Source organism: Haliotis rufescens, unplaced genomic scaffold, assembly GCF_023055435.1.
Source record: "Haliotis rufescens isolate VD_foot unplaced genomic scaffold, xgHalRufe1.0.p SCAF_1, whole genome shotgun sequence".
In the NCBI taxonomy this organism is placed as follows: Eukaryota; Metazoa; Mollusca; class Gastropoda; order Lepetellida; family Haliotidae; genus Haliotis; species Haliotis rufescens.
This window is the reverse complement of record NW_025963779.1, coordinates 10,289,588-10,299,504: the sequence shown is the minus strand read 5'-3', so window position 1 is coordinate 10,299,504 and position 9,917 is coordinate 10,289,588. Positions and strand designations below refer to the sequence as shown.

General features: G+C 39.9%; 1 long non-coding RNA gene across 1 annotated transcript; it reads right to left on the bottom strand.

Annotated features, from left to right (window-relative positions):
- Window positions 1-7,207: 7,207 nt before the first annotated feature.
- On the bottom strand, window positions 7,208-7,938 carry LOC125384492. The gene is made up of 3 exons (XR_007223294.1): window positions 7,901-7,938; window positions 7,696-7,798; window positions 7,208-7,478 (listed from the first exon to the last, which is right to left on the bottom strand). It is a non-coding gene; the product is annotated as an uncharacterized LOC125384492 (long non-coding RNA).
- Between the last annotated feature and the right edge of the window lie 1,979 nt (window positions 7,939-9,917).

The following is a 9,917-nucleotide window of genomic DNA, read 5'->3' as shown; positions in this document are numbered from 1 at the left end:
TATTAACATTATGTCCGATGCCCGACATGGTTGGCGGAAGAATGCCAAGGACAGCAGCGTTGTTGCTATTGGAGATGCTAGTCACAAAGTATTAGTGTGTGAGCATGTCACCAAACAACATGATCCAGTATCTCAAAGACATGAACGCATTGGGACTGAAAGAATTTACAACTTTTTGAAAGAAAAGGATGTCCAAATAAATGTGCACACCCATGACCGGAACTTGTCAATTAATAAATTTGTTCGAGACACTGGATCAACGACAAACCAGAATGACTTATGGCATGGTGTGAAATCTGTTACCAAATTGTTGACTGCTGTATCCACTGGGCCTCGCTACAAACATGGGAGCACCTGGCATGAGCAGCTGTCAGACAAAGTCAAACCAATTACCACTCATTTTCATTTTGCAATGCGGAATTGTAATGGTGACAGTGCCAAACTGAGGTCTTCACTATCAAATATTGTGGAACATTACAAGAACAATCATTCCGATTGTGATGCATCTTCCAGATGTAAATTGGAACAAAATTATGAACCATCACGGATTGTCTTGACCAGTCAAAAAGCTGTGGCTTTATTGACGAGAGTTATTGAAAATTCGGTTGTCTACAAATATCCGGATGATTTCAATTTGGCAAAAGATACCTTTTATGTTGAAAGTTTTAATAATGTGATGAATGTCTTCCAAGACAAAAGATTATCATTTTCTGACACTATCTATAATATGCGTTCTCAGTTAGCCGTGTGTCATTGGAATGAGAATGTTGACCGGGACTTTACCTCACAATGGCATGCCAGTAACTCTGGGGCACCAAGATCTCGAACCAGGCAGAAGAAGAATTATAAATCTGTCACCTATCACTACCGAGGAAATATTTGGAGCCGTTATGTGGGAAATTTGTTGTAATTGTCAGACTTTTAATTATTGCCATCCTTATGGCAGCTGTCTATTGTAATTTATTGTCAGCTGTACTCTGTGGAGAATTGTTTTAAAATGCATTCATAGTTCTACAACTATTGACGATGGGAGAAGCATCGGAACACCAGTCCCTGACATTGATGGTAACCCCTTTACAGAGAGAGACTATTTATCATCTGTTTCACCACCACGACTGGGATATCATAGAGGTGCCCAGTGTAGTGGCTGTATCATCAGCTACTGATATATCAACAACACCAGATCATGATCTTGATGATGAGCAAGAATTCATTGTGCAGCACAGAGCGGAAGAGGAAGAGTGTCCACATTGTTTATGTAAACCTTGCATAACCAACCCATTAAACAAGCAAATGTGGTGGGAGGATGGCACAATGCCGGTACATGTCCAAAATTCATTTCTAAGGAAGGGGCATTATTGGCGATTTTGGACAATGTTGATGCATAGAGGTGTGTGGAAGGATGCCCGTTACCTAGACAGAAAAAGACTGGCATTGGAGAGGCAAGCTAACCGCCAACAGTATGTATGGAGTGGAACCAGACACAAGCGTGATTTGATGCCACATTGTGTAAAAACGTTAGTTCGTACTTGGTTACCTAACCAACATGATCAACCATATATGGGACATTTGTGGGAATGATATCTTAACGCACAGCGGTGTTTCCCAGGAAGTTTCAGACAGACATTTGAATATTTATGTTTAATGTGCATTTATTTTCTTATATGGAATACAAGCTAAATGATTCAATGATGTGAGGAATTATTTTTTTAATCCTCATTACATGAAAAGTCAAGATATTTAAATTTATCACATTTCTTTTGATAACAGAACAGAGGAAATGTATGTATAGTGTATATGAGTGAGTGAGAATGGTTTTACGCCGCTTTTAGCAATATTCCAGCAATATCACGGCGGGGGACACCAGAAATGGGCTTCACACATTGTACCCATGTCGGGATTCGAACCTGGGTCTTCGGCGTGACGAGCGAATGCTTTAACCACTAGGCTACCCGACCGCCCTTTTGTATATGAAAGAAGAGATATTTTGTATATTAACGTTAGATATTGAGTACATGTACATGAAATTAACTGACCTTTTCAACAGTTAAATTAACAAATATTAAATATTTAAATGTTTCTTTGTATGGTCATATACTATATCCACACATCCATTTGTTAGTGTTTTATGTATTATATGGTCTGAGGTATTTCACATGTGGTATTTCATGTAATAAGTGTATATAGTCTCTAATGTGTTGTATTAAATATATAAAAGATGATATGTTGCAAAGATTTGTGTTAGCCTTATCATTTTTACTGAAAACCTTAATGCTGTATGCTTTAAATGGGATTTTAGTCTCAAGTTCACATTTCAAAATTTACTATGAACCACTTGTGTTTACTTTTGTAGTAAATTCCATGCTTCACCTTTGACCCTGCCTGGCTCCAATAGCCGTTACAGTCCTGTCTGTCACAGGCAGATAAGATCTTCCCAGCAGAGAAGTAGCCAATCAGATGCTAATTGGAAACCCATGGGTTTTTTTCATGTTTGGATCCCGGCCTTTAACGTTTTTCTTTGCGAATGTCGTCGATGTTTACTACTTTGTTGAATCACACAGGCAGAATGTATGGGTGACTAATCTGAAAGTGTGTCATTCTGCTTTGAAAGTGTGGATTTTCTCCCATGCTTTCTGTCACTGGCTGGCCGTTGGAATAGGTCTTCAGCAACCCATGCTTGTCGTAAAAGGTGACTATGCTTGTCATAAGAGGCAACTAACGGGATCGGGTGGTCAGGCTCGCTGACTTGGTTCATGCATGCCATCGTATCTTAGTTAGGTGGATCGATGCTCATGATGTCAATCACTGGATTGTCTGGTCCAGACTTGATTATTTACAGACCGCCGTCATATAGCTGGAATATTGCTGACTGCGGCGTTAAACAACAAACAAACAAACACTCGAATGCCTGGTCCGGAATCGATCATTTACAGTAGATAATATATGGGTGACTAATCTGAATGTGTGTCATAATGCGTCACTTCTTCATATGTGACCGTGTGTCACCCTCATCTCCTAGCATATTAAATTGGAGACTTGTTTGTAAATAGGGTATGTTTCACTTGTTTCATTCCAGATTCCATTCCAGTATTCCAATCAAAACTCCATTCCATACTTTACACTATGCCAATAAAAAAATGCTGACTGCGCAACATGCGGTTGCACCGTGCACAAAACATGAACCACGTCGCCGCAGGTACACTGGGTCAACGCTTCCCGCACGTAGGCCTGTCCCAATATCTCTTGACAGGCGGGCTCGCTTCACGGAAATAGGTCGGACAGACCTAGACTTGTACCTTGCCCTTCGCCTCCTTTCTCCTAACATTTTAAAAGTTTTAAATAGAATGATATTCAAGAACATAAAACCATGTAGAGGTATTCTGTGCGTGCCGACTAAGCGCCAGTGCGGTTACTTTGCTAACATAATATCGATTTGTAATATCGATTTTATAAACCGAAAATCAAACATATGATAAAATCAACTGAGAGGTTGGCTTCTTTTCACTAGCCAACAATGACATGCATGTCAAAATTTCGCCACCAGTTAAGCCTATTTGTATGTGTGTGACAAAAAAAAAGACAGTTCGTAATTCATTCAAATCTTTGTTAGATTAATATATTCTAATGAAAGGTTTGGAAGGTTTGTTGCTAGCTGTTGGGTAGAGCTACCTGACAGGGAGCTGTTTGACAAGTTGTTCAACAGGTTGTTGTGATATACTATCTAAGCCCACCTGGGGGCACGGGTGGCCCAGTCGTCTAAGGCGCCGCGATTTGGGTTGCGTCCCTTGGGCACGACAGAAACCTATGATTGTGGGTTCGAATCCCGGTTCGCCCCGATTATGTTTCTAGGTTTGTCAGCACCATGCCCGTGCTCGTGGGTTTCACTGAAGTGGTAAACGTCTGAGACCTGCATCACTTCGGGCTTTCCTCCCACATTAAGCTGACACGCCGCGATATAACTGGAATACTGTTAAAAGCGGCGTTAAATCCAACTCACTCACTCACTGTAAGCCCAACTCACTCACTTTATCAGGAACTACACCAATTGATAATAGATACATATCTGCAGGCAATACCATTTAAGGCGAACGTACGAGTCTGCCTCGAGAATAGAGACCTACTTTCTCTTTCGCTTCTGTCTCTATACGAGTTCAAGGAAGTGTGTTTACAGGCTATGTTTGGTGTCACGGAGAATGAGTGAGTGAGTTGGGTTTATAACATTATTCCAGTTATAACGCGGCGTGTCAACTTAATGTTGGATGAAAGCCCGAAGTGATGCAGGTCTCAGACGTTTACCACTACGGTGAAACTGGTGTCACGGAGAACGCCAATGTTGATTGATCACAATCAGTTTAGCCGCAGGTGCACTTTCATCTTCCCGCGGCAAAGGTGTTACCTGATTTCATAAAAGTCCAGTTTCCACTTGTAGAAAATTTATTGACTTATATCTTGATATGGAGCCATTTGTTGTATACATGGTTTGTCATTCAAGTTGATAAGAAATTTGACGATCTTTGGTGATCTGGTTCCCGTATGGTTTTCAAAAAGCTTCTCCCGACACTCGGTTGTGTCTACATTGTCAGTCACTGTTCGACACTGATACACCTCCACCTTGCGGGCTATTTATATTCAGGGTGGGGCTTTAACACCTTTGCCGCGGGAACATGGGGTACTTTAAACATAGGATTTTCAAGCAGATACATTAACCCAATGAGCCACGTTTCAAACAAAAATACAAGCAATCTTCTCCGATGGTTAAATTGTTAAGCTCATTGATTTTTTGGAGTCCGGAGGAATGGTTGTTTGGTATAATACGCCTGGCTTCAAACTACGTTATTTACGGTTTACGTGTACAAGGGATTTGGTTTCTGTCTGGTAACATACTCGATTATCCGGTGTGTATATCACCTTATACTAAGTAACCTGGATCTATTCGAAACCCCCATGACTTTTAGTTCTGAGTCCTATCCGAATGACACCGGCGCTAAGTGATCATCCAGTGGCATTATGCCCATACGTGAGACAAATTCTGTTGGAAGTTGCTTTATAAGCTCCCAAGTTGCTGATGGAGATATGGCGTCACTTCGTATAAGAGACCACGCCGAATTTCCCTCTACGTGAGAGGAATTGTGAAACTGGGACCTCCTGGACGGAAATCGTTACAAGCAATGGATAAAGCATAGACTATAGACAACCATTCAACCTTAAAACAGCGTAGAAAAGGAAACATTCAACAGTGCGAAATGTGTTTCAAAACATGGACTCGCTGTTTAAACAATAGGGCCTTCGAGCAGCAGCAGCAGGTGTATATGAGTGACTAAATAATGTTCCAGAGTGAATACTATTGTCCATTCGTATATCACGGCTTTGTATGGAACCGATTGACTCGAATCAATAAATGATACGAATGAATTGTTTGTTTTTTCTCAGTTTTCGATCATATTAGTATATTGTCTTCGTCATACTACACCCGTGAAGGTCCGGGTTATAGAATGGACCTTCAGTAACCCATGCTTATCGGCGACTGACGGGGATCGGTTGGTCAGTCTCGCCGACTCGGATGACACGTGCCATCGGTTCCTAGTTGCACAGATCGCTGCTCATGCTGTTAATTAATGGATTGTCTGGTCCAAGCTCGTTTATTGACAGACCACCGTCCTAGAGCTGGAATAATGCCGAGTGTGGCGTAAAACTAAATTCACTCACTCACTGATACCAATACATCTAAAAAGTAATGTCATCGTTTAAATGGTGAGTTTAAACGCGTATTTTACCCTTACAAGGACGAGTGCATTCCACACACCCTTCCTGTTATCAATGTGTCACTGTTTACAGTTCGGGCGAACATAACCCTATAGACATGTGTGCGGGCGAGTTCATTCATCAGAAATCTGTCATTTACAATGTGTTTATAAATATGAACTGCTAACCACGCTTATAGTCATGTTGCGTGTCGTGGTTAGAACCGTAATTGATCTATTGAAAGGTGTCATACATTCGTGTTCGGATATAGGTACAACATCTACATGCACATACTTTCTTACATCATTCAAATGTATTAAATACCGGATAGGTTTAATAGACACCAACGAAAGAAAAGTTTAATGAGGGGGAATACCCATATATATCCTCTCTGAAATAACTCCCTTTTAAATTAACAAATGTACAACACATCTTCCCTAACATATCATGAATACGGGACACTGGTCACACAATTTATGAATGGGAAGCTTCAGGCGAGGCTGGTATGTTGACATTTATTGTAAGGCCGGGGTATGTAGACATTGTTATGGGCGGTCGGTCGCTTAGTCTCTCTGCTATACATTAGCTATGAATAAAACTGCTTCGACATATATTTCCAATAAAACATTTTCCTTGTCAAACAATTTTCCATGATAAACTCTGTTCTCTCTTCGAATTAAGGGTGAGTATTGTAAACATGAAAATGTCCTATAGATTGCTTCCATCACTTTCCCAACAAACCTAGCTTCGTGCCGTCACACTGCTACATGTACTTATCAGTTTTCTATCTATTTTCATAATAGCATGTTACACGGTTAAAACTCAAACCGTAGGGCTTATTTGTCATTGCGTTAAATGGAAAAGCTAGCATTGAAACATCAACTATGCAAGTCGGGACAGGGCTGAATAATTCTTTACAAATGGTTCACAATAGTACGCAGCGTGGGTGATTCGAAATCCGGCTGCCTTCAGCGTTATAGTCAATGCAGGGTGACGTGACTACCTCGTTGTTGCGCGCTAAATGTAATTAAACGACACTGCTAGCTTGCTGATTGTGTAGTCTTATCTATTTTGTCTATATTTTTTTCTATACAGGTTGTCTAACGTTCATGGTGTACAACGTGTAGACTGTATAAGATGGATTTGATCCAGCTAAACGTACATTTTTTTTCCCTCCCCTACATTACCCGGCGTATATCATGTTGACACAACCCGTCTCTATTGCGGTATGGTTGTACTTTCAACACACACCCTGCATTCATCAAATAAGGTCGCACTGGTTCTGGACCGAGATTCAGAACACTACACGTTCTCGGACACGTACTTCCACATTACTGAAACGACAACTCATCGTGTGTGTCGAAAACAATTTACCCGATGTTTTTCAAGGTGTAAGAATTTAAACCATACACCCATGCATATTCTCTGGCATAAAATCACACAGACGAAATTCTGAACTGCAACCATGAATTCTTTATTATATTTGTTTGGGATGATCATGGATATTCAAGTCACTTATGAGTCAGAGTTCTTCATGAAACATTACAAACTGTCGTGTAGCAAATTGAAGCATACTTCCATACTTAAGATAACTTAAGTTTCAAGTCTTTCACGAAGCGCATGTACTTCGCAGATGTTTCTTGTGGGTAAATATCCCCAAAGGACGATGTTCGTAACAGCGACATGACCATCGCAGGCTTCAGGAAACTTCATGTCAAAAATGACTCCCCAACATCCTACAACACAAAACATTTATTTGATCATAGTCATATAGTTATCAAACTCGTACATATTACATAGGACATTCTAACAAATGTTCGTTAGTAAACCCAAGATTACCGTGACATTTGTTTCATTATTTATAGGTTGCAAAATGTTTTGCCAAAAATGTCATTTGACTAACAAAGTTACCACTTACTTGGATAAAGGTTAGGGCAAAATATACACAAGTACCTTCTTATTTGATCTGCAAAACCTTGTGTCTTTTCCTCCTTTGTGTAGACGTGTGCCCTGTGCAATAATTTCCATGGATGGTACTGATTATCTGCAATGCACCCTGAAATAGAAACAACAAGACTGATTCTCTAAAATATTTCACATAAAATAGCCAAAACATGTCCTGTGAAGGTTTAGTTCTTTTTGTTCATTACATACTTACACTACTCTCTGCTGATTTCGATGCGTTGTCGATGTTTTGCTGATCATGCCCTCGGATCCCAAATTTAGATGTTCAGAAATTTGTTGCATGTAGCCTGCTTCGAACTTTCAGGCAATTCATATAGAACCTGAAATATATATTCATTTTATTTGAACATCATTCAAATAAACGGAAACGTTCAAATAGTGACACTTGCAATTTGGATTGGAATTTCATCTCATAATTTATAAATAAAGCGCGTGGAACAATGGCAGAAATGACGGTCAAAATGGCGAGTAATATGTCGTCTGCTATGCGTTTTGTAAGGGGCCGGTTTTACTTCGCTTGCGATCAGCATATGAATATATCGCCGAAATATTACATTATTTTAGGTACGTATTAAATATGAAACAAAAGTATTCCTAGATGGATACTTACCACAGACACACCTCAGATCATAGGAAATTGTAGCGCCAAATACATGCGACGTCACGCCAGTTTCTCACATAACGGATGTGAATCACAGAGCATGGACAGCTTTGAATGCTTGTTAGAAAAACAGAACACCGATGTTCTATTAATGGAACACGTGTTCTCGCATATAACATTATAGAACACAGCAGAACACACGCGTTCTAGGAGAGAATGCAGGCGTTCAGCAAATAGACCGTATATGTTCCAGAGCACCCATTAAAGATCCAGCTAAAATTAGCCATCAGAATGCCAGTGTTCTGATACACGTAAATGTCCCCAATGCAAGCAAGTTATTTCCATGTATTAGCAATGAGATGTATTTCAGTAATGTTACTTGTTGTATTTATTCAGGCTACATATGAGTTATTATTAACACAAAGTATGCCATGTTTATAAACTATTTATTATTCATCAAACTCAAAATATAACCCTTCTTATACACATTTTCTGTTTGACATACCAATCTACCAGCCTCTCTTCTTCTCAAAAATAAATATTCCGAAAACACAAATATGATGGTCGAATTTAAATTTGTCTAACAGCATTCAGCACATAATCTCTGCTAATGTGCATGGACTTCTCCCAGGAGAGAACACACGCGTTCTACATCAGATCACAGGCGTTCAGCAATAGAACACGTGCTGCACGAATTAATACATTCGTATTCTGTGGCAGAACGTATGGACGCGTCCAGTGTTCTATATTAGAACACATAGATTTAGAGTGTATTCAGGGCAGCACGCCACACACATAGCTCTATTGAATACCCTTTGCTTTTGTTTACTTACGAATTCTTTTCTGCCTTTTAAACACACATCTTTCATTCCCCCACACCTGTGACGTTCTGTTGATCCATGAGTCATCCTATCCGATCACGTGACTTGGATCAGCCAATCACCTTCCCTATTTTCACTCAACCTCCCTCAACCAAAAAAGGTTTCTGCGGACTGAGACTATACTACTCACATTAAGCCATGTTAGATCATGTTTTCACTGCTGTTTTATGTATGAGAACACAAGAAAGTACGTATTTGTCAGTCATTCAAATCTCGGGTTCAACAAAAGTTTTCGTATCTATTTTTAGTAAAAACCGTTAGGAGTTTTGCGATCAGGGTGTTAGTTGTCAATTTTAGGGGCTTAAAATACACTGTAATGAATCCTTGGAGTCTGTAACCTTGAGAAACGTTGTAATGTTATTAATACAAAAATCAGTAAAAGGTAAAGCATATATTTTGTGACCGGAACTAGCATGTTCGAGGTAAAGCTTACGTTTTGTGTACCATCAAAAGCATGACAGTGATGACATTTCTTCAAAACATGACAAAATCCCTATCATCCACAACATGAGAGATATTGACCACGAATGTGTGTACCGAACTCTCGAACCTATTCTCCGATCACGACCGCCTCACCATAAAAATACATATAGATTTGGACCTGTGAAGATCATGGTTAGAACAGATCTTCAGCAACCAATGCTTGTATTAAAAGGTGACTGTGGTTGTCGTTAGAGGCGACTAATGGGATCGGGTTGGTTGTCAGGCTCGCTGACTTGGTTGATTGG